Source organism: Meles meles, chromosome X (genome assembly GCF_922984935.1).
Source record: "Meles meles chromosome X, mMelMel3.1 paternal haplotype, whole genome shotgun sequence".
NCBI lineage: Eukaryota > Metazoa > Chordata > Mammalia > Carnivora > Mustelidae > Meles > Meles meles.
Window position 1 is genome coordinate 101273226 of NC_060087.1, and position 25673 is coordinate 101298898.

General features: G+C 47.6%; 1 long non-coding RNA gene across 1 annotated transcript; it reads left to right on the forward strand.

The window, feature by feature from the left end:
- Window positions 1-1746: 1746 nt before the first annotated feature.
- Window positions 1747-10609, forward strand: LOC123935160. The gene is made up of 3 exons (XR_006816881.1): window positions 1747-1940; window positions 5995-6070; window positions 10543-10609. It is a non-coding gene; the product is annotated as an uncharacterized LOC123935160 (long non-coding RNA).
- Window positions 10610-25673: the final 15064 nt, after the last annotated feature.

Here is a 25673-nt window from a genome sequence, read left to right on the forward strand (position 1 = left end):
TTAAGAAATGAAGGTTTTGATTTAAGGCAGAGGGTCTTTCAACACGGAGACTTGGGGCGCCTGGGTAGCTCAGTCGGTTAAGCTTCTGCCTTCGGCTCCGGTCAGGATCCCAGGGTCCTGAGATCCAGTCCCATGTCAGGCTCCTTGCTCAGCGGGGAGTCTGCTTCTCCCTCTCCCTCTGTCCCTCCCCACCACTCATGCTCTCTCTCTCTCTCTTTCCCTCTCTGTCTCAAATAAATAAATAAAATCTTTAAAAACAAACAAACAAGGAGACTTGATTAGGATTGAATAAGGATCATGATGTCAGCAGTCCAGGACTGGGGGAAGCAGCAAGGGGAGGATTTCGAGAAAAGGGAAGGATTTCAGGGAGCAAACCGTTGATGCTTTCCATTGAAGTTCCTGTAAAGAAGAGAGAGGAGAGTCCTGGAAAGGCAATGCAAATGAAGACAGTTGACTAGCAAAGTCTTGTGTACGTAGACAGTAAGGTGTGGTTTTATTTCTCAGTGTCCCGGCTGAGTGTGGCAAGAGACTGTTTTCATTCTCACCTCCTTACCATTTTTATGACTAATTTGCCTTAAGGTATGTGTTTATTTTGTGGTGTCAAAATCCTTTCGTTTCCCTGAATCCTGAGAAAAGAGGAGCCTTACTCTTAGGTAGTTTACTAAGTAAGCCCTGAGAGACAAAGGATATAACTAGCTTTAACCAGTCTGCAGAACCTGTTCGTTGTGTTAAAAAGCAAAATTCAACCGAGTCCATTTTAAAGACGTTATTGACTTTATTTAAGGATTCATGAATTGGGCAGCAAGCAGATAGAAAGAGGCTCAGAGATACCATACAAGATGAAAGACTTTTGTACACTGAAGGGAGCAGAAACAAAGAAGATACTAGCAAAAAGTGAATTGGTTGTGGTGAGGTCACTTTCGTTTAGGTTACTTCATTAGTACTGACTCGGTAATTCCTGATTTACTGCTTTAGGATTCCATTTCTGGGAGAGGTAGAAACCGTTATTAGGTCTGGGTTTGGTGACTGGGGGCTTAGCATAAGCGACTCCATTTTGAGTTAGCTGTCTTAGTTTGAACAGGTGGATTATTTTATTTAATCCTCACAAACACCTTGTGAAGTAGGTGCTATTATTACCCCTATTTTATAAAGGAGGAAACAGGCTCAGGGAGGTCATAATTAGCTCACATTCACACACCTGAAAGTACTTATTTTCTAGGCACATCAAGAAAAACCTACCTCTAACAAAATTGCCTTAATTTTTAAAAAGGTTTTATTTATTTATCTGACAATCAGAGAGAGAGAGCACAAGCAGGGGGAGCCGCAGAGGGAGGGAGCACGATGGGGGCCTGGATCCCAGGACCCTGGGATCATGACCCCAGCCGAAGGTAGACGTCTAACCGCATCAGCCACCCAGGCGCCCCCAAAACTGCCTCATTCTGTTCCACTTTCGCAGGAGGGAGCCTGGATCAAGGTGTAAGATAATTATGGGGCGGATCTGCTCTTTTTGGGGTCCCTGGGGAGAAGGAGGCCAGGGTGGAAGGCAAAAGCCTCCGGCAACCCCAGTTTGGGTCTGGGTGGGCTTCCCAGGGCGGCCGTACCCCCCCCCCCCCGCGCCCCACTCTGCAGCCCTCCTCTCGGTTGCGGAGTGCACCGGAAGCCGGCCCGCGCCCGCGCCGCCGCGGTGCCCGCCGCTCGCCGCCAAGGGGCGCCGCGACACGCCGGGCGGGGAGGGGCGGCGGCCACGTGACCCGGGAGTCGCGGCGGGGTCGCGGGGTCTTGGGGTCCGCGGGGGTGGCTTCACCCCTTGCGGGCGCGCTCTCCTACTCACCCCCCGCCCCCTCCACCGCTCTGTCCTTCTGCTCTGCGGCGGCAGCGAGAGCGACTCAAGTCCAGTTTCCCTGACCTGTAACCTCCAGGCGACCCTGCCGAGCAGCCGCGTGAGTTTCCTGGGCGCCCGGAGCCCCCGGGGAGGAGACCCCTAGCTCTGGCTCTGTGGCAGTTTTTGCTCTTCCCGCAAAGCAGAGGGTGGGGGGTACTCGGGGCCAGGTTTTCCCCTAGCTCGGAGGGGCGCTGTCGCATCCCGTCGTCCCCGTGGAGGGACGTGCTGTTCCCAGGGGGACCCCGTGGGAGTGAGCCGAGCGCGGGGAGCGGGGGTTGGTGGGGGGTAGTTTGGATCGATTGGCTGTTCTGGCAGGACCTCCTTGCCCAATAAGCGCTGACCAGATTACTCCCACCCCCACCCCCAAATCACCATTTTCACGGATATGCCCTAATTGGAACATTCACTTGGTTGTGCACCGGGCTTGAGAGGTGCGGGAGGTGATTCTCATATTTGCCTCCGTTCCTTACTTGGAGTGGGGGCCTTAGGCTCGCTCTACACCTGGCTTGGCAGGGCGGCCAAGGATTGCCAGGCTGCACACTTGGATCAGCCAACCGGAAATGCCTCGTGCACCGCAAGACATCTGACAATTTCACACGCAGATGCTGATTTTTATGTGTCTGTCAGCACAACCCTCAGAAACTTCGTTCACCACCATTCTCACCAGCTGTTGTAACGCGGGTATAGTCCAGCTGGGGGGGAAAAAGCTAATTTAGAGAGAAACTAAATAATGGGATACATTGAGGGCTTTTAAAAAGAGCCTTACACTTTGCATACGATAAAATCCACTCATTTTAAGCGTACAGTTCTTTTCGGTAAATTGGCAGAGTTGTGCACCCATCGCCGCAGTCTGGTTTGAGCATATTTTGGTCCCCATTCACTGCTCCCAGCCCGCTGTCCACTGCCAATTCCCATAAAACCACAGTTAATCTCTCCTCGGACCCCTAACCCTAAGCAACCATTGATCCTTCTTCTGTCTCTATGCAGTTGCTTTTTCTGGACAGTTCATACGAATGGAAGCCTACACTGTGTGGTCTTTTGCAACTGGCTTCTTTCACTTAGGGCAATGTTTTCCAGTTTCATGAATGTCGTAGCATGTGTCCGTATGCCATTCCTTTCTGTAGCTGAATAATATTCCATGGTATGGATATACCGCTTTATGGATATACCACCTTTGTTGGCCCATTTATCAGTTGATGGACATTTGGGTTTTTGGTGTTTTTTTTTTTTTTTGGTTATTAAGAGTAATCCAGTAATTGGGAACATTTGTGTAGACATATGTTTTCAATTCTTTTGATTTCACTGCTCTACGCTGGCGCTCCCTCCGCAGGCACCCTTAGCCAATTTCTATCCAAACTCTTAACACACTGCCCCGTAAGCTTGAATTCATTCTCCGTCCCTCCACTAGAGAAGGCACGGACCATGTTCCCTCGTTCCCTGCTTTATGAGTGGAATTTCTGCGTCAGATGGCTACTGTATGTTTCACTTTTTCGGGAACTTCCAGACTCTTCCAGGGTGGCTGCACCATTTAAGATGGCCCCTGGTAAATGTGTGAAGTTTCCAATTTCTCCATAGCCTCCACAACACTTAGTTGGTCTTTTTGTTTGGTATTTCCTTGCGATGTTAATTTGCCTAGACTGAGTCACTTGAATGACTAGCTTTTTAAATATTATAAAATCTAGTTGCTGAAATGAGGGATACATAGCCCGTCCATGCAAGGAGCTCATGGCTCCAAGAGGGAGACAGAGAAACATAATTATAGCACAGTGTGTTAAGTGCTCTGACGGAATTGAGCACAGGATGCTGTGGGGGGCAGAGAAAAAGGATCCTAACCTCAGTTGGGAGGATGGAGGAAAGTATTCAAGAAGCCTTTTCTAGAAGGGGCTTTAAAGTACCTCTGGTTTTTTTTTTTTTTTTAAGATTTTGTTTATTTGACAGAAAGAGACACCGAGAGAGAGGGAACATAAGCAGGGGGAGTGGGAGAGGGAGAAGCAGGCCTCCTGCTGAGCAGGGAGCCCGATGCGGGGCTGGATCCCAGGACCCTGGGACGGTGACTTGAGCTGAAGTCAGACGCTTAACGACTGAGCCACCCAGGCGCCCCTCTGGTTTTCTTTCTTGTATTTTTATCAAAATTATAAACATATGCAGTTTTAAAAGTCAAGTAATTCCACAAGCTTTGTTTTTTTTTTTTTTAAAGATTTTATTCATTTATTTGACAGAGAGAGACACAGGGAGAGAGGGAACACAAACAGGGGGAGTGGGAGAGGGAGAAGCAGGCCTCTTCTGAAGCAGAGAGCCCAATGCGGGGCTCCATCCCAGAACCATGCCCTGAGCTGAAGGTAGACGCCCAATGGCTGAGCCACCCAGGTGCCCCTGTTATTATTTTTTTTTAAAGAAAGGAGTCCCCAGCTTTTCTCCCCATTCCCTGCTCCCCCCGCAAAGCAACCACTTTCTATTCTTTTAACCCTTTGGCTATTTGTTTCTCTACCTTTAAATAGCATAGCATGTTTTTATTTGAGAAAAAGAAATCGCCCTGACATAGGCCAATTACCATCTTCACTTGTACTGATTTCTAAGTTGGTCAGCTGCATTAAATATTAACATATGGTTAATTATGAAAACCACAGTCACAATGCAACCTACCTTCTTGCAAATTAAATGAAAGAAGACAGGCCTTTCCCACAGTTAGGTACTGAAGTAAGACAAGATAATGCATTTTAAGGGACTGGCTAAGGAGTTTTCCTTACTGGTATTTTAGTACCATATAACTTCAATAAGCCAGAGCCCAACTATAACCATTAATAAAGAAGGATGTTCTTTTCACTCCAACACAAAGAAAAAGCCAAATCACAGATAAGCAGCATAGGACAGAAGTTGGCAAACTATGACTTGTAATCTAAGAAAGTTTTATCAGATGAACCATTACAATCAGTTAGTTTGTGGGGAACACTTGACTTTCAACCACAGTTAAACAAAATGTTATTCTTCTATTCCATTTTTTTTCACTAGTAGACCTGTATAACAAAAGCTTGTAGTCCATTATTGTATTCCTGTCATTATATTTTATTATGAAGCCTAAAAGATTTATTTTTTGTCCTTCACAGAAGTTTGACAACTCTTAGTTTAACAGAATGAACAGAAATTGCCATGTACTTGCTGGGTGACCTTGGGAAGTCACTTCATTTCTCTGGTCCTGATTTTCCTTATATATAAAATGGACATAAAGTGTGATGGGTGGAGGAGATAAGCTCTAGGGTGAAACCCCTTCTTCCTCTAAGTTTTATATTAACTAGTTAATTATATAAGCATCTATTGAGCTCCTACCGGATACCAGGAGCTATTAAAGGCATTGCAGATAGAGCAGGAAACAAGATCCCGTCCTGAAAGACGATACTATTCTAAATGAAAAGAGACTAAAGGTGCAAGTGTGATCTGAGATTGGATCCTGATTGGAGCAAGCCAGCTTTATCGGACATTCAGGGGAAAGTAGGGAAATTGGAATATGGTTGGGTATTTGGTGAGATAGAAATTTATTAATGTGCAACAGTGGAGGTGACCGACTGATTAAGAAAAAGTCACCAAGGGTTATGTACCCATTCTCTCTCTTTTTGGTAGAAAATGCAGATATGTATTACGTACTCTTAGAAGCAGATCTGAAAGGATATGCACTAAGCTCTTTTTTTTTTTTTTAAAGATTTATTTGAGAGAGAAAAAGATGGCACGAGTGGGAGTAAGGGCAGAGAGAGATGGAGCAGCAGACTCCCCGCTGAGCAGCGAGCCCGACAAGGGGCTCCATCCCAGGACCCTGGGACCATGACCTGAGCCAAAGACTTAACCAACTGAGCGAATCCAGGCACCCCCTATACCAGGCTCTTAATATGGCTAATTTCTGGGAGGTGGGAATATAATGTTTCTCCTTTCTTATTTTTGTTTCCTAATTTTCTACGGGGAACCTACACTGCTTTTTATAAAAATAAAAGATTCTGTCTAATTGAAACAGAATCTCTCCCTTTGTGGAGTTTACATGTCAGAGTCTTGAATTATCTTTGTCAAGTCTGTCCCTTGTTTTGCGGGAAACAGCTGTAAATGAAGACTGCTCTCTCCCCCTGCAGGTGACGAAGGAGAATGGCTTTCTCTGGGAACTTGCCGGGAACCCATGCTATTGGCATTTTCCTTGGAGTTTTCCTGGTGAGTAGAGCCTTCGTGTACACCCAGCGCTTTAGGAAGGGGTGGGATTCTGTAGGGCGGCCGAGCATTAAAAAAGGTCAAGTGAGGCCAGTGTTGGCGGTGTCCGTCTGGGCAGTCACTGTCTAGGAGAGAAGGTGCCCAGTCTGATACCAGAGGTGGGTTTGTCTCTCTTGCATCTGTGGACACAGCGTTGTGACGAAGCATATGAATCTTGTAACTACTTCTCTTATTCTAGGCCGGGGCTCCATAAACCTGCCTCGTCTTTGGGTCCGTAAAGTCTGGTTGGAACACAGCCACGCTCATTTGTTTATGAGTCCCCATCCCTGCCCTTGCGCTGCAGTGGCAGCGGGTAGCAGCGGCCCAGAGACCACATATGACCCACAGAACTAAAAACATTTACCGTCTGGCCCTTGAAAGAGAAAGCGTGGGGACCCCGGGTCTTGCCACTTCCCAGTTCAGCGAATGAACTCTGATATATAAACGTCATCCTCTCCTGAGTGTTACTAGTGTGTGTGCCACAGTTCCCAATGTCACATAACTCTAGGTTACTCGTGATGTTAGATTTCTTACCCTGCAAAGCGGCGGTGAAGGCCAGACCATAGAAAAACAGAAATTTCTGGAAACTTCTGGAAACTTCCAGGAAAATGATAGCCTGTGAGCCCAATCTGTAGCTGGCTAGTTGGTCCTCCATTCATCTAGCTAAGATCTACTTAGGCTTCAAATTTAGTTCAAGTGCTTCCTCGTCCCAGAAGCCTCCTCTCACACCTCACCCTGATTTCACTGTCCCAGGCCAGTGCTCCCACAGCACCCTTAGCAGACCCCAATCATAACACTTAGCACACCCCCCTGTAAGCGTGGATTCATCCTCGGACCATCCACCAGAGAGGGCAAGGAACATGTTCGCTTGTTCCCTGGCGTAGCCTGAGCCCAGCGTAAAGCCTAGCATATAGAAGCACATAGTAGCTCCCTAGCTGCGTGTCCTTGGCCACGCTGCTTCTCTGAACCTCAGTCTTCCTGTCGGTAAAATGGGGATAACGGTAACAGTATCTCCTTGTATTGTTGTGTGGATCAAACGTGTGTATATTAGCTATTCAGCGCATACTTGTGGAGGAACGAAGGAATGCATGACAGATAAGAACTTGTTTGGGTTGTACTGGGCACAGTGAAAGTCTGCATCAGCCGTACTTAGAGTCACAGGGAGTCACACGGATCGTTCCGTTTGCTCGCTCGTTTCGGAGCAGCAACACACTCGCCCTCTACTGGCCACCCACGCTAGAGCAGCCTTCATCCAGCCTGCCAGCACTTACAGACGATCCGCTGTGCACCTACTATGCTAGACATTAGGGATGTCCAGGGATACCCAGTGTCTCCACCCTCGTGGAGATTATGTTCTAGTGAGGAAGAAGGGTCACAAACTGATACGTCATGTATTACAGACTGGCGTCAGTGATAAAGAAAAAAACAGGCGAAATCACAGTCATTGAGACGGCTCTTACCTCTCTCGTGATCAGAGATAGTTTCTTCAGAGGGCTGACATTTGAGATGAGGCTGGAGGAATGAGCCAACCACGAGAGGAACTGGGGAAAGAATATTCTAGGCCGTCGAAGAGTGGGTGCGAAGGCTGAAAGCCATCAAGGATGTGGCACAGTCAAGGACACGGAAGGAGGCGAAGGAGGCTGGCAGGGTCAAGAGGCTGGGCTCTTTCTGAGAAGAGAGGGTAGCGGTTTAGCAGTTGTAAGAAGGACACAAAGATCGGTCACTCTGGGTTTTTAGAAACTTAAAAAAAAAATCTGTGTGGGAGAATGATGGCGCCTCCCAAAGATGCTCACATACTAACCCCCAGAACTCTGTCTGTGTGGCTTTATATGACAGAGGGGACGCCGCGTGTGTGACTTGGGATGGAAACCTGAGGAGATTATCCTGGTGGGTCCAACAGGATGACAGGGATCCTTGTGAGAGGAAGGCAGAGGGGCAGAGTCCGAGGGAGGGAATGTGCGCATGGAAGCAGGGCTCCCTGCCAGAGCGATTTGAAGATAGAAGAAGGGGCCGCAGTCAGGGAATGTAGGCAGCGCATGGAGGCTGGGAAGAAAGGGGAACAGCGTCTTCCTTAAAGCCCCCAGAAACGGGAACTCCTGGGTGGCTCAGTCGGTTAAGCATCTGCCTTCGGCTCAGGTCATGATCCCGGGGGTCCTGGGGTCGAGTCCCGCATTGGGCTCCTTGTTCAGTGGGGAACCTGCTTCTCCCTCTGCCTGCCGTTCCCCCTGCCTGTGCTCACTCACTCTCTCTCTCTCTCCCTCACAAATAAAATCCTTAAAAACAAAAGCCCCCCAGAAGAACACAGTCCATGCCCACACCTGGACGTTTAGCCTTATGAATCTCAGTTTGGACTTCTGACTTTCAAAACTGTAATATCTTACATTTGTGGCATTTTAAGCCAGTACATTTGTGGTAATTTGTTACAGGAGCCACGGAAAACCAATGCTCCTTGTGTGGAAAGAGAAACCAAAAACTAATGAGATTAATGATTTACAGGGGTGGATGGGAACTTGGGAAAAGAGTATTTTGACTTTGTATTCTCCTGTAGTGGTTCCCAAACTTCAGTGTGCATCAGAGTCCCCTAGGGAGGGAGCTGGGGGTGGGGGGATTCTGGGAGATGGCCTCCCCTCCAGCATTTGTAATCGCTGAGGCTGGAGCTCAGCATTTGCATCTCTAACAAGTTCCCGGATGAAGCTGCTGCTGCTGGTTCAGGGGGCACACTTCAGACCATCCCCCACCCCCGAAAGGAACAGAAGTCCCGTTCTCTAGATAGTAGCTTTGTTTTCCCCAGGGATTCGGGTTGGCAATTCTGAATCTACGTAGATTCTAGTCTCGAGCAAATGATCTATTGTGAGTAACGAGAACCACCTTTTACTCTGTCGGAGGAAGGAGTTACATGGAAGAAAAGACAAGACGGGTGGTGATCAGAGGTTATTGGCATGAATGCACCAAGCGTCATTTTGTATGCGCGCACCCGCCCACCCAGAGACAGATACAGAAATAGAATGGTTTGTGGATATGCGTATATCTCCTAGCTCTGACTGCTTAGAAGGCCTGGAAGCAGTGACACCCCAAAACCAGGGAGCACACCTAGCACTCAGATCTGGGTTTCAAAACACCATTCTCCAAATAAAAGGAACCAGAACTCTCGGAGAAATAGGGCTGATCCCCAGGCTGGGGCAGGGAGACTAGAAGATGAGCCTGGAATGTCTTCTTCTGCCAGAAAGTAAGACAGTGTCCATGGAATAATGGCGACATGCCAGGAGGATGCGGGAGTCACTTTGAAGGGGTTTCCAATGGTGAACTCTGTGACAAGCCACAAGATAATTAATGGTAGTAATGGATCATAACCCAGAGAGTAAAATTAGCACCCGCGAGTCCATGTGAATATAAAGAAATAACTGAGTAAATAAACGAGGGAGAAGGCAAAGCACTTGTTTACAACAACATTCCAATTGATAAAATGCAGAAAGAACAATGGGACTAGAAACTTCTTCGACTAGCACCACGGTAATAACTATTTCAGGCCAGAACCGTCCACGCACCGAGAAGGGCGCACCGAGATCAGATCTGCAATGTTCTTGCCAATGCACGTAACCTAAATGGAGTCCTGACAAGCCATCGGATAAACCCCAAGGTGAAACCAGCTAGTGTTTTTCAAAAGCATCATGGTAATGAAAAGAGACCGAGGAACTGTTCTGGGTTAAAGGAGTCAAAGAAGACATCTGTGATCCCCGACCTGAAAAAAGGACATTGGGACAAATGGAAAAAATACAGTCTATCGATAATAGTATTGCATGAACATTAACTTCTCGGTCTATAATACTGTACTGTGGTTCGATAAGATGGTAATATAAATATATGTAAGATGGTTATAAAAAATGGGAAATCTGGGTAGGGTATAGGAGGACACTTCATACTAGTTTCACAACTTTCGGAGGGGGGTTGGCAAGTCTATAATGTTTCAAAAGTTGAAAGTGAAGTGACCTGAGCCACCCTGGGATCATGACCTGAGCCAAAGGCAGACGCTTAACTCACTGAGCCACCCAGGGGCCCCTCAATATTGTGGATTCAGAATCCTCGGGTATGTAAGCTGGACAATTTATCTTGGGGTTCGCATTTGATCTTTGTTTCCCCCCATAGTTTTTAATAGTGTTTCTCTCATCCAAGGGAGAACAAGGAAAAGGAAAACGAAAACATCCAAAAGGGGGGGGGCATTTCTTAGGTCCCTTCCTGTGTTTACCTCTGCCAAGGACTTTCCTCTTGAGAATATATCTCTGCCCTTTTCAAGGAGGGGTTTGAATTGTGCTGTCACTCAGACTGTGACCTTTGCAGAGCCCTTTTGGCCTGCTTGGGTTTCCACATGCGGTGCCCTTCCCTACATTTAGGCCTTTACCTGGAATGCTCTCTTATGAAAATTTTGTCTGTCTTTCAAGGCTCAGCTCCAGAACCACCCCCTCCAAGTTGTCTTCCTGGATTTACTCAGCCCAAAGCTATACTTCTCTTTCCTGGGTAAGTCATAGCTCTTAGTTCATTCCTCTTATTTGCCCCCTAGCCCCTCATCCGCAACCATATCCATTGCTTTGTACTTATTTGTATGCATCACTTACATCCTGTCTTCTACCACATTAAAAATTCTTCGGGAGTAGGCACTTAAAAGTTCCGCTTGCAGTGAATTATTTTTTTTTCTCATTTTCAGTTGCAGAAAAGTTTCAGCAGTAAAATAAGTTGATAAATGCCACCCCCACCCCCATGTACTTTGAACTGAATCTTTAGTTCCCCTCATTTCTATAGAGGACTTTCTCTGTGAAATGTTGGAGTCACTTCCTTTGTCCCCAAGGGTGTCCTTTACAATTTAAAGCCTGTTGCTCTAGGATTTTCTTTTCCATTGCTTGGGCGGATTGCTTCCACCAGGGGGCGCTCTTTACTACATATAGGTGCATTTCTTTAGGAGGCAAAAGAAAGGAGACTTTCAGGTAAAATATCAAATCAATGGGAAAACAAACAGTAAGAGGTTGGAACTGAACATCTCCCGAGATTTGACTTGGTCCCAGCACTAGCTGGCTACTCAAGCGGCATTTCACTTCTTATATTGTGTTTTGGTATGATTCTGGCCCTTGTGTAAAGACTTCTTCTTTGTAACCTGCTTCATTTATTTCATCTACAAGTATATATATATATACATATATATATATATATATATATTTTTTAGATTTTATTTATTTATTTGACAGTTAGAGAGTACAAGTAGGCAGAGCAGCAGGCAGAGGGAGAGGGAGAAGAGGCTCCCTGCTGAGCAGGGAGCCCGATGCGGGGCTCGATCCCAGGACCCTGGGATCATGACCCGAGCTGAAGGCAGAGGCTTAACTGACTCAGCCACCCAGGCGCCCCATCATCTACAAATATATATTGAGCGTGTACTTTGTGTCAGATATTACTGTAGACACCGAGGCTTCATCTGTAAACAAACCACACTAAGTTCCTGACTCACAAATATTATATTCCTATGTGGACAACAGATAATCCATCGAGATAAACACATAAAATGCATAGGATAGATAGGGATAAATATCAAAGCAAGAAAAACAACTCAAGGCTTTATAGGTCATTGTAAGAATCTTGACTTTTTCCTGGAGTGTGATGGGAAGGAGTGGGGAATTTTGAGTAGAGGAGTGATGTGATTTGACATATTTTAAAAGGATTGCTCTAGTTGTGTTTCTGGAGAAGAAGTTATCAGGGGACAAGCTTGGGGCAGCCTGATAGCTATGGAACTGGGGAGAAGGTGTTGGGTTTTGGGGTGTATTTCGAAGGTAGAGCCGAGTGAATTTGCTAACAGATCAGATGTAGGATGTTGGAGAAAGAGGAATGAAGGGAAACAGGGTCACCGTGTTGCATAACACCAGTAGCATTGAATAAATGTGGCTGCTGCCCTCCAGAGTTGTGTAACACAGCATTTCTGTTCTGGAGGTTGCCAAGGTTTTTGTTCTGAGCAGCTGGAAGGATGGAGTTGCATTGGTAAAGACTGTGGGAAGAACAAGGTTGGAAGTATATCAGAAGCTCCATTTTGAAAGAAAGTGAAGACACAAAGGGAAAGCTATTCCATGCTGATGTACTGGGGAGAATCAGTATTGTTAAAATGTCTGTACTCCCCAAAGCAATCTATAGACGGAGCGCAGTCCTTACCAACATTCCAACAGCATTTTTCAGAGAAACAGAATGAATAATCCTAAAACGTATATGGAACTGCAGAAACCCCCAGGTAGCCAAAGCGACCTTGAGAGGGAAGAACAAAGCTGGAGGCATCATGCTCCTTGATTTCTATATTATTATGTTCCAAAGCTATGGTGATTAAAACAGTATGGAACTCGCATAAAAGCAGATACAGAGATCCATGGAGCAGGATCGAGAGCCTGGAAATAAACCCACGCCTATACGGTCGGTAAGTATATAGCCAAGGGGAGCAAGAATATACAGCGGGGAAAGGAGATCGCTTCAAGAAATGGTGCTGGGAAAACTGGGCAGCCACATGCCAAAGTATGAAAGTGGGCCACTGTCTTAGCACCATACACAAAAATTAACTCAAAATGGATTAAAGACTTGAACATGAGACCTGAGACCATAAAACTCCTAGGAGAAAACACGGGTCATAAGCTCCTTGTCGTAGGTCTTGGTGACGAATTTTTTGAATCTGGCACCAGAAACAAAAGCTATGAAAGCAAAAATAAATACGGGGGATGACATCGCACCGAGAAGCTTCTGCACAGCAGAGGAAACCATTCACAGCATTAAAAGACCATCTACCGAATGGGACAAAATATTTACAAATCATGTATCTGATAAGGGGCTAATATCCAAAATATATAAAGAGCTCATCCAGCTCAGTAGCAAAAGGCAATCTGATTAAAAATTGCCTTTATATCTAAGTGGATATTTTTTCCGAAGAAGACATCCAGATGTCCGACAGGTACATGAACATGTGCTCAGCATCAGTCATCATCAGGGAACTGCAAATCGCAGCCACAGTGAGCTATCACTCCTCACCTGTCAGAATGGCTAGTATTAAAAAGCAAGAAATAACAAGTATTGGTGAGGGTGTGGAGAGACGGGAACCCTCGCACCTGGCTGGCTAGAAGCAGATTGGTGCCGCCATTATGGAAAGCAGTATGGCGAGTCCTCAGAAAATTAAAATGAAACTACCGTATGAACTAGCAAGTCCACTTTGGGGTATTTATTCAAAGAAAATGAAAACACTAACTTGAAAAGATAGATACAGCTCATGTTCATTTCAGCATTATTTACAGTAGCCAAGATATGGAAACTACTGAATGTCCATTGATGGATGAATGGAAAAAGGAATTTGTGTGTGTGTATATATACATATATATATATATATATGTATATATATATATGTATGTATATATATATATATATGTATATATACACACATATATGTAGTGGCATATTATATGGATTACATATATACACACATACACACATGTGTAAATATATGGAATATATAAATATATATAATAGAATATTATTCAGCCATAGAAAAGAATAAAATCTTGTCATTTGCAACAACATGAGTGGACCTTGAGGGCATTACGCTAAGTAAAATAAGATAGGCAGAGAAAGACAAAATACCATATTATCTCATTTCTATATGGACTCTAAAAACAAACAAACAAAAAAACCAAAGAAAAACTAAGCTCATTGGGCATCTGTGTGGCTCAGTTGGTTAAGAGATTGTCTTTGGGGGCGCCTGGGTGGCTCAGTGGGTTAAGCCTCTGCCTTCAGCTCAGGTCATGACCTCAGGGTCCTGGGATCAAGTCCCGCATTGGGCTCTCTGCTCGGCAGGGAGCCTGCTTCCTCCTCTCTCTCTCTCTCTGCTTGCCTCTCTGCGTACTTGTGATCTCTCTCTTTCAATAAATAAATAAAATATATTTTTTAAGATTTTATTTATTTATTTATTTGACAGAGAGATCACAAGTAGGCAGAGAGGCAGGCAGAGAGAGAGGGGGAAAGCAGGCTCCCCACTGAGCAGGGAGCCCGATGTGGGACTCGATCCCAGGACCCTGAGATCATGACTTGAGCCAAAGGCAGTGGCTTAACCCACTGAGCCATCCAGGTGCCCAATAGATAAAATCTTAAAAAAAAAAAAAGCGATTTGTTTGGCTCAGGTCACGATCCTGGGGTCCTGGGATCGAGTCCCACATCGGGTTCCCCCTGCTCTGTGTCTCCCTCTGCCTGCCACTACCCCTACTTGTGCTCTCTCTCTCTCTCTGTCAAATAAATGAATAAAGTCTTCGAAAAAAAAAAAACCCAAGCTCATTGATACAGAGAACCCATTGGTGGTAGCCAGAGGCAGGGGGTGGGGGTAGGAGAAATGGATGAACTGTTTATTTTGTTTTTTAAGACTTTATTTATTTGAAAGAGAGAGAGAGAGAGAGAGAGCATGAGCAGGGGGAGGGGCAGAAAGAGAGGGAGAAGCAGACTCCCTGCTGAGCAGGGAGCCCAACATGGGACTCCATCCCAGGATCCTGGGATCATGACCTGAGCTGAAGGCAGATGCTTAACTGACTGAGCCACCCAGGTGACTTGAACCGAGTTTTAAAACATTTAAATAAATCGTTGGAAAAAAGACTGTGGGAAGAACAAGGTTGAGGTATAGCAGATGCTAACTTTTGGATATGTTAAATTTGAGATGCCCATTAGACATGTAAGTGGAGGTATCGAAGCTGTAGGCTGTATGAGCCTGGCATTTATAGGAGTGGTTAGGGCTGGAGATGAACATCTTTTAGTCCTTAGGTTTCCAGATGGTATTCAGAGCCCTGACATGGATGATAAGAAGACACCAGAAGACACTGAGAACAGTTCCAGAAGAGAAAGGGACCAGGGAGCCAGCCCCGGGGCACTCCCACATTTAAAGGTTAGCAAGACAATGAGGAACAAGCCAAGGAGACCGGCAGGATACGGCCAGTAAGGCAGAAGGAAAACCGGAAGACAGTGATGTCATGGAAGTCAAGTGAAGAAGGTTCTTCAGGGAAGAAGGACTGATCAACTATGGAAAGTATCTCTGTTTGGCCAAGCAAGAGGAGGGCTGAGAATTCTCGGTGGACTTCAGCAACCTCGGGGACCTTGATCACAGCCATTTCACGGGGCGGAAGCTTGATGGGAGTGGATTCAAGAGAGAAGGGGGAGGAGGGAGATTGTCCACAGGGGGTGCAGACAAGCCTCGTGAAGAGTTGTGCTGTATAGAATAGTGGGGAAGTGGGGCGGGGGGGTGTTTCGAGGGGGTCTTTAGCATGGGAAGAATAGAGAGTTTGCCCCCAGGGTACTCACTGGTTGTTGGAGTTCACCTGTCCCTATTCACCGGCATGTCTTGGCCTGGCAGCCAGCCGTCCTCAGAGAAGCCAGAGGGCGAGGGAAGGGAAGTTGTCAGCAGGTCTGAGCAGGACAGACTAGGGAAAACCCTGGACAGCCTTTAAAGGACTCGGACTTAGAACCTCTGTGCTTAGCAAAGGAGAGAGTGTCACGGAGTGTGGGAAACAGAACGGAGCCATGAGCTGTCGCTGTTCCAAGTGGCCCTCGTGGTGACTGCGGCCTCCTTTGCCAACCTTGGAGGATCTGGCTTCAGTTACGCTAAAATGGGCGTGGGGTCCCCTCCCAGAAACATTACCTGTTGCACAGGAGGAAGAGGAAAAGAACTTCCTACAGATACGGTGAGGACGGTTAAGCCCCAAGGAGAGCTTGGACGCAGCGGGAAAATGGACATAAACATTCAGGCCTCAGTTCCACAAAGTCTTTCCTCCGTCCCGGGTAAGAAGTCCCCTCAGCTGCAGAACACGGCGTGGCACTGGGCTGGCCGCTCAGCTCCGTGTTTTCATTGTGACGGCTTCGGAAACGCGGCTGAGTTTTCCTGGCCTCCATGTACCGTTCGGATGTGAATTTCTTTCCTCTTGTCCGGTCTTCAAGGCCCCGCCCAAGTGTTCCCTGTTGGGCGGAGCCTGCTCTGAGCCCCCTCTCAGGCGAGATGAATCCTTTCCTTCTCAGCATTACCATAACCACTTTTCCTCCTTGGGCCTCAGTTTCTCACGTGCTTCATCTGGACGAAATAAGACCAGGATTCCCCTCGTTGGGGTTTTGCCAGGATTACAGAAGCTGACACACATGTGAAGCACCTAGCACAGCGCCTGGCATGTGATCGGTGCCCAGTACGCCCTCTGTACTTGTCTCTCTTCTCGAAGGATGCGACTGTGCCTTTATCTTTGCACCACTAATTCGTAGCAGTGGGTTCGGCATAGAATACTAGGTGCTTAATAAGTTTTTGTGTGAATAAACCAGGTTTCTGAATCAGAGTCGGTTCCTGTTCCGTACTTTCGTATATGGAGAGCCCTTTTTTTTTTTAAAGAAGATTATTTATTTATTTATTTGACAGACAGAGATCACAAGTAGGCAGAGAGGCAGGCAGAGAGAGAGGAGGAAGCAGGCTCCCCGCGGAGCAGAGAGCCCAATGTGGGGCTCGATCCCAGGACCCTGGGATCATGACCCGAGCTGAAGGCAGAGGCTTTAACCCACGGAGCCACCCAGGCGCCCCCCTGGAGAGCCCTTTTAACATCTCACTTACTCATTCCTGTGTACCAGTCCATGTGGTTAAGGAGGAAGGTTCTAAAGCCTGTTCACTTGGTTCGTATCATTGCTTTGCCATGTATTTGCTTATTAACCTATCAGTGCCTCGGCTTCCTCGACTGGCATGTGAGAAAGAAATATGGGAAGTTGAACAGAGTTCCTGAGTGCTCAAGGGTTAACTACACTTACTATTAATCTTACTGTTAAGTACATGACTTATTGAACACCTATGATGTTTCGGGGACTGTGCTAGACCGTTGAGATGCAAAGAGGACTAAAGCTTAGTCCCTGCTCTCAAGTCAGCTTGTACAGAGGCCAGTAGAGGAACAGAGAGTCTCTCCCGCCCTTTCACATGCTCCCTCCCCATGAACTTTCTGAAAAGGTTGGCATTTATATTTTTCCCTTTCTCACCCCAGCGGGGTCGGGTGAGAGGGAATGGAAAGAGTGGTATGTTTTCTAAGAAAAGGCCAGGACCCCTTTCTAGCTCGCGCTTATAATAGAGACCTCGCGGAGATGGTGGGAAGGGAGCCATATTTAAATGATTGAGGTCAAGGGCAGGGAGCTGGGGGATGAAAACCTCTATGCTCTGTCTCTGAGGAAACCAGTAAAGCCATTGAAGCTTGTCCATTTCCCCCAAGCAGTTAATGCGAACAGTAGAATTTAGAGTTCCCGGTGTTCCTCTGGAGCTGAATTTGGCAGGTGATAAGCAGCTTGTAAAAGAGCTTATTATTTGAGCAGAGCTTTGGCTGCCTGACTTTTCAAGTTGATTATTTATTTTGCATGTTGTATAACAGAGCATTGGGCAACGCTCAGAAGAGGCCTTCTGGGTCAGAGAGTAGGGACTTCTCTGGCTCTCCCTTCCCAACAGAACCAGATTCTAGCTGCAGAGTGAGAGGCAAGCTTACAGATGAGCCCAGGCTGTGGCTTTTGGAGAGCCACCAGACCGGCCTTCTTAATCAACAGGGGCTGGACACATCCAAGTATTCCTTAAGTCCTAGTTCAAGAAAAAAAATGGGCATGTGTAATTTCTCCAACTCACGCTGATCATGCGACCTTGCCTTTGACAGATATGCTTTTCAAGACCAACTTTCGGTCATCTGCTATAGGCCATCATATATGGGGTCCCCGTCATCTCAGGGAGGACATGTGCTGAAAGGTAGAGCTTTCTGCGGGTCCTGGTGAAAAATGGCCAAGAGGTCTTCCCTCCTCCATGAGGGAGGTGCCAAGGTGAAATCGTCCCCGGCCCTTTCGGTTCAAGCTTTAAAGCCTTGTACCTCCCAGCCTATGCTCGCTAACCCTGCTGGCTTTTGGCATCTCGAGGATTTAGAAACACAGAACAAGGGAAGTTTCTGGTCTTTCTATTCTAAACTTTAAAAGTGGATGGAACCTGGTCCCTCAAGGGATTAAGATGGGCTTGACAGAGAGGAACTTGGTTGTGTCCTTTTTTTCCCCCCTCACTTTTCTCTTATTTGGTTTTGATGGCAGCTCGAATCCGCGAGGAAGTTCTGATGTAGAGGCTCTAAGCCAGCTTTGTGTCCAGCGATGGTAGGAAAATGGGAAGTGGCAGGAGGTGACGGGTGCCCAGGAAGAGAGTTCATGAGCTATTGAATGAATTTTGGGTGTCTTAGGATATTTTGCAGACTGGTTGGCCCTTTCCTGTCATGTAGCAATGCCATTGGGAGACCGTGAACTTGAAGGGCACCATGGCAGAGAAAAAGACAGCTGAAAGCCCACGCACCTTCATCGCCTCATCCCAGAGGGGACGCCCGTCATGTCTGCCTGCATTTCAGTGACAGGAACCCTGACCTAACTGCAAGGGAGACTGGGATATGGGGCAGCTGGCCATGGCCTCTGTGGCATTCCCCGGGTCCCAGATGACCATTAACTTCCCATCCCACTCAGGGAATGTAGGAGTGATGCCGATGTTTAATTCTGTAATGGACTGAACAGCGATCGCTGAAGTCTCTCTTCTGTGCGGCAGAGGGCTCATTTTCTCCTGGGAGAGGAGTCAGGACAGGCATACTCCCGTTTCTCCTTTACCGTCCTTTTCCCGCCTCCTCCCTCAAAACGAAACACCCATTCTCCCTTCTGCTTCTGTCCCTGAGAGTCCCACTCTGTGGGAACAGAAGAGGAGCCTCTGGGTCAAACACGTCTGGCCCCCGTCCCGGGTTCTGGTTCTGCCTGGAGCTGTGGGAGCATCAGAGAAGAAAGTGCGAGAGAGTTGTTCTTGGTCAAGTTGCTCTCCCAAGGCCGGGGCAGGCTGTTCATGTCTGCGGTGGTCCTAATGCCTCAGGCTTGATTCAGCTCCATTTAATTTACAGTGAGCGCTCTGACTGGATCGGGTGAGCAGACTCCCCAGTGTCCATGAGTATCCCTGGGCGAGGGAAGGTGGTCCTTCTCCCAGGAGGAGGGTGACTGGTGGAGCCATATCCAGATTTCTTGCTGGAAGTGAAGACCAAACTCCCAGAAAGACCTGAGAGGTAAAAAGCGGTTGAAGTGGTTGGCTGTTCTGACCTGATTCAGTGTTTACCTGAACCGTAACCACCGGAGTATACTAGAGAGAGAGAGAGAGTGTGTGTGTGAGTGTGTATGTGTATATATACAGAATATATACACAGAATTAATAGCACTTACGTATTTTATATACATACATATATGCAAACACACATGTATATGTAAGCATATATGTATGTATATAAAATATATAAGTGCTATTAAATTCTGTGTGCATCTAGTTTTCTTTTTTTTTTTTTAAGATTTTATTTATTTATTTGACAGAGAGAGATCACAAGCAGGCAGAGAGGCAGGCAGAGAGAGAGGAGGAAGCAGGCTCCCCGCCGAGCAGAGAGCCCGATGCGGGACTTGATCCCAGGACCCTGAGATCATGACCTGAGCCGAAGGCAGCGGCCTAACCCACTGAGCCACCCAGGCGCCCTGCATCTAGTTTTCTTGAATCGGGGTGAGAGTCGCCCAGATATTAGTTCGTAAATATAAACCACATCGACTTTGTAGAATCACCGCCAAACTCATTATGGTTCAAACACTTCCAGGATCTGCGTACAGCAGTCATTTAGGTTGGAGTTTCCCATTTAAATTTATTTCACGCAATTCAACCTTTTGTCCTCTCTAATGTGTTCTTAATTGTGTCTCAGTTATTTCATTATGTCATCTGTGAATCTAGTTGTGAAAACATCGTTGGAGGGTGGCTGTTTATACTTCCCTTTTCTTTTGCCATAGCGCGATTCTGATTCTTCGATTTGACACTTTCATGTCTTCCTCTTCCTGTTTTGTATCTCGGCTATGATCACCGCTTTCCTCCCTAAGATCCCTCCTCCTCCCCAACATCAAATCCCAAGATTTTCCCCTTTTTCATATCTCTGGTTGGAGATCTAATGTATGATTTCTTATGTGTGACTTCACTTTGAAGTGGTGGAAGAGGTTTAACTTTTAGCCAGTTGGACTCTTTGAGACTTCAAAGAAATTCACCTTAAAACCTAAAATATTCTACTGTGATATTTCATTTGTCTTCTCCAAATATCTGGAAACTGGGTGGGGATGAGTTTTACCTTTCCTGTTTGACAAATGTCAAATCAAGGTTCAGAGATGACCGATAACATTTCTACTATGATCATCCTGCTGGTTGGCGGATGTCCAACCCCACATCACGAAATGATGACCTGTGGGTTCTGGCTGATTATTTCCAGCTTGGGCTAACAATGATATCGGACAGGCTGAGGGAGACTTCTTTGCATCCTGTGGGGGGTTAATGGTCTGGCAGAGGCAGAATTCTGGGGTTAGAAGTCCCCAAAGGGCAGGGACCCCAGCATCTAGGCCATCCTCCTTTTTTATCCTGCGCGTGGCTGGGCCTTTGGGGCCCGGCCCAGCTCTCCCAGCAATACCTGGTGGTAATCCTTGCCTACAGAGGAGGTGGACATGGTGGGGATTTCGCTGTCAATAACGAACATTTTCAAGGGTTGGTTCTTCAAGTAAGTGATGGCTGAGGCTGGGAGAGAGAACGGCCTTCCCTGCAGCTTGTCAAATGAAGCAACGGCTATGACAGTGGTTTCTAAATCGTGAAAATATGGAACACACGATGGCTATTGCTATCGCCTTGTAAATTGCACCGGTCACGTTTCTCCCAAGATTTTTAGGAAAGATCTCAAGTATCGCTACAGTTAAAAACTTCAAAAATCACCTTGTTTGGCTTACTTCTGACAAGTGCTTTTTTTTTTTTTCTTGAGGGTAGAACCCATGGCTTATGTATCATTTCCCCCAGCTTCATTGAGGTATAATTGGTATCCAAAAAAAAAAAAAAACCCTTGCAAATAATGAATATATAAAATTTGGTGAGTTATGGACGGACCTCGTAGATGTTATCCTAAGTGAAATAAGCTGGTCACAGGACAGATGCCGCGCAATTCCTTGCACACGAGGTGTCTAAAATAGTCAAAGGTATAGAGGCAGACAGTAGGGTGGTGTTATTAGGAGATGGGGGGGTGCAGGGATGGGGGGTTGTCGCTCAATGGGCATAAAGTTCCAGTTATACAAGAGGAGTAAAGTTCCAGGTAGCTGCTGTAGGGCGTAGCGCCTAAAGTTAACAATAGAGTATTGTGCACTTACACAATTGATTAGTGCATTTTTTTTAACACCATTGGGTTTCCCTAAGGATCTGCGTAAGCTTGAGAAATCACCTTTTTCTTTTTTTTTTCATTTTTTAAATTTAATTTCTTTTCAGAGTAACAGAATTCATTGTTTATGCACCACACCCAGTGCTCCATGCAATACGTGCCCTCCTTAATACCCAGCACCAGGCTCACCCAACCCCCACCCCCCGCTCTTTCAAACCCTCAGATTGTTTTTCAGAGTCCATAGTCTCTCATGGTTCATCTCCCCCTCCAGTTTCCCTCAACTCCCTTCTCCTCTCCATCTCCATCTCCCCATGTCCTCCGTGTTGTTATTTCTTATGCTCAGCGCCTCACGGTTCTGGGAGCAATGCAGAGAAGCTCCTCTGTTGGGAGTTAGAGCAGCTCTCCCAAGTCAGGGTTGCCCCTGCTTTGTCAGCACTGGATTTGTGTGAAAGAAGACTCTGGCATGGCCTCATGTTTATTCTTAGCTATTCTTCCCAATTTTCTGTCACTCAGAGCTGACTGAGCCAGGGAGTTGGTGTGGGGACAGGGAACTTTGAGGCCTGGCATGATCCCGGAAAGATACTCAGTAGCGCAACATTTAACCATAGGCCAGGCGTCTGGCACCTTCTGTCCTCTGGTAATTTGCCCCAGTTGTGGAAAGAGAAAATAGCTACAAACTCCCTCAAACAGAGATAGCACTAAAGCCACACACTTTATTCCCTAGGCTTTTTCTAGTGGCTTGTTTATAATGGCAGCTAGCTCTGAAGAGGTCTGTAACCTGGTTTCCCAGCCATACAGATTAGAAGCAACAGGAAGAGATGTTGGAGTGGGGGATGGGTGGGGTGGGGAGAAGGTCAGACTGACAGGGTCAGGGCCCACTGAAGGCCTGACATCCCGAAAAGGGACGGAAAAACAAAATGGTTTAACGCAGTACAGGATGTCGCTTCTGATTACCCTGGGTTAGCCGGAGAAAAGATTTGAGAGAGTTAAGAGATCTGGGAATCACGTAATATATATACGCATATATTTTGTGTCATCAAAAATACTGTTTAAAAGTTCTGGAGTTTAAAGGGTAAGATTCCCTTATCTGCACAAATCCAGTTATTTCTAACTCTGCTCTGGCGCACCTCAACCAAATTATGAGGTTATTTACTGTGGTGACATTATAATGCTTTTTTTAGAGTAAGGATTTGGAAGTCCTGAGAGGGACTGAGACTAACACACATTTTGTGAGAGAGATTCGGGCACTGAGGCAGAGTCATTCATTCTGATTTGGTCCACATAGAGGTGTCCCCTTCTAGACCTCATCGCAGCCTCCTTCAACTTCTAGACCTCATCGCAGCCTCCTTCAACTGCCCGGAGGGGTTTTCGCACATTTTGTGATTGGCCCAGGATCGCACCTGTGATCCTCCCAGGAAGCCCGAGCTGTGTGGGAGCGCCTGGGGTCCCCAACAGGAAGTGACTTCAGTCCTTAAGTCTCCTGCCTGCCATCTCGGTTGTTGCCTGGGTTCACTGTGCCGAGGAACTGGCCCAGCCTCGTTGTCACCTGCTCCGAGTCAGAGAGTGGGGCAGGGCACACAGGCTGCTGGCGTGGACGTCCCACCCTGGCTGCCTGGCACGGCCGGGAGCTCTCGCACCAGCTGCCCTGAACTCGCATGCCTTGGGTGGGAGGCGATGCTGCTGGTTGGGCCGGGGCTTTGGGTGGCAACCACCCCCCGCCCCGCCCTCCCCTCCCCCACCTTTAGCTGATCATTTAAGAGTCTGGCCTCACACCTGTGCCAGCAGGAAGGTCTGTTTGGCTCGCTGTTCTCCCCGAGCCCCCATCCCAGAACACAGAGTGTGCCTGACTCGGCTCAAAGCTAGGAAGAAACAGTGAGGCCGCCGAGCCCATAAAGCAGTCAGGAACCCATCTCACTTGGCCCTTGGGATTGTAATGCCATGGCTCGGCCGGCTGCCGCCCTTCCCTGTTTCTGTGTTCTGGCCCTTAAGGTGCTTCTGCGAGGGCTGGTTGCTAATTGGGAACCATACTGCACCCACCTTCTGTGGGCGATGATTCTCAGGGTGGGGTACAACTACTAAACAGGGAGCTAAAACGTGATGGAGTCCCGGGCTGGGACTCGGGCCACCGGCGCTCTGGTCCCGTATCAGCCGTGGACCGCTGTGTGATCTCAGACAGATCTCTGATCCACCTGCCCGAGCGGGAGGGGATGATGGTTCTAGGAGAGGCTCTCTGAGCTCTAAGCTTGAAACCTTCTGTCCTCTTTGCTGTTCAGACAGACAGAAACCTCTTGGTCCTTCCCCAAGAGCTTCTTCTCTTTTGCCCTGGGTATCCATGTTCCCCTTCACGGGAGGCTCGCTTTGGGGGAAGTAGTTATTAATCGATTTCTTTTGCAGGCTACCCTGGGACTAAGGAAAGCTTGTTTAGAGAAGCATAAGTGCTGGGGGTTTTGGCTTTGGAACTGCCATATGGAATTCAGGATGACCAGTTAGCAGAGCCCCATCTGGAATTTTAATCTCGGGGGCATGGGGAGATGAGCCCAGCTGTGATGCAGTGAGATCCGGACCTCAGCCTCCGTTTGCTCTCCGGCAAGTGACTGAGTGGGCGCAGAGGGAATACACCGTGCCACCCCTTCTCGTACCGGGCACCACCCAGAAAAAGCTTTTGGGCCTCCATCAAGTTGTTTCCTCCAATTGGCATGCCCTCCTTCGCCTCTTAGCTTATGCGAAATCCTGCCCGTCCAGCGTGTTCCACCTCTTCCGCTAAGTCCAGCACATGTTTCCTGAGGACCTCCCACCGACCTAGCCCTCTCTGGGTCATACACAGATGAAAAAAGGTTTAGTCGCCACCGTCAGGCTGGTCGAACTCTAGCATCCTGTTTGCTTCACGCTCGTTCTTCTTCTCTCTGGCGAAAACTTAAGCTCTCCAAGGGCAATGGCTGTGTTTGGAGGGTCCCATCACCGCTCCAAGTTGGGCGAGTCGCTAGAAGGACTCGAGAGCCACAACAGCAGGTTTTATTCACAGCTCAGGTTTCAGAGCAAAGGACACAGAGACAGGCAGCTGGAAAATGTGGCCTCAGCCAGGCATGGGCTTTTAGGTTCTTCCCCATGGAGGGTGACCCAGGAGCATCTGGCAGCAAGTTGTAGGGACACCTGTAATGTGTCTCCGCCCAGGAGAGCCCGCTCAAGCCTCAGCCTCTGAGGCCTCTGAAACAAAACTCGGGATTCCAGCATCGAAACCAGGTATATCATGAATGTCGTTAGATAATTCTGAGAGGTCCTTGTGAGCTGGTACAACCTGCCCCATTGCTCAGGACACGCAAACCAACATCGTCAGTCAGAGACCCAGAGAACCTTCTGAGGGCCACATTGCCAGGGGGTGGGTCCAGGTCACTTATGATTCCAGGCTCCCCTGGGGCCATGCAAGGAGTGAGCAACTAGACCTTCTGCCTTAATTTCCTCTTCTGAGCGGTGTCCTCTCCATTTCACATATCCTCTCAGAGGACACTCTTGGCACGGAGTCATGCCAGAGCTGACCTCTCCTCTGAGCTCAAGACTTGTGTGTATTTCATCATCTACTTGCCGTGTCCAGGCTCGTAAGTGTTGGCACCCCCATGAGTTAAAATCCGAACTTGAATCCCTCCCTTAGCTTGCTCTTCTCTATCTCAGGAACTGTCGGCCTCCTCCGTGCTGTTGTTCAGGCCCCACGGAAGTGGACTGTGATCCTCGGTTCTCTTCTGCTGCCCTCCCACAGCCAGTCAGTGATTCCCATTGGCTCCAATGGGACGTCCCCCGTGTGACCCCCTGTCGTTCCCTCAGCCACCCTAGTCTAGAGCACCCTCAGCTTTTGTCTGGATTACTCGCCTTCTAAGTGTTTCTGTTTGTCTCCCCGATGGCCTGTTCCCCCTCACAACCCAGAGTGGTCCTTGAGACTCTAATACCAAATACGTCACTGCCTGCCATTCACAACCTCTGATGGCTCCTCCACAGGCTTGGATTAAAATTCAAACCTTTGGGGCGCCTGAGTGGCTCAGTGGGTTAAGCCTCTGCCTTCAGCTCGGGTCACGATCCCAGGGTCCTGCGATCAAGCCCCGTGTCCGGCTCTGCTCAGTGGGGAGCCTGCTTCCCCCCTCCCTCTACCTGAGTCTCTGCCAACCTGTGATCTCTGTCTGTCAAATAAATAAATAAAATATTTAAAAAAAATCAAACCTTTCAGTCCCCTGCTGACTTGTCACGCTCTACCCTCGCACGAGTGAGTGGATCTTGTTTCTTCCTCACATGATCTCCCTTCTTCCAGGACTGTTCTTCCCCTA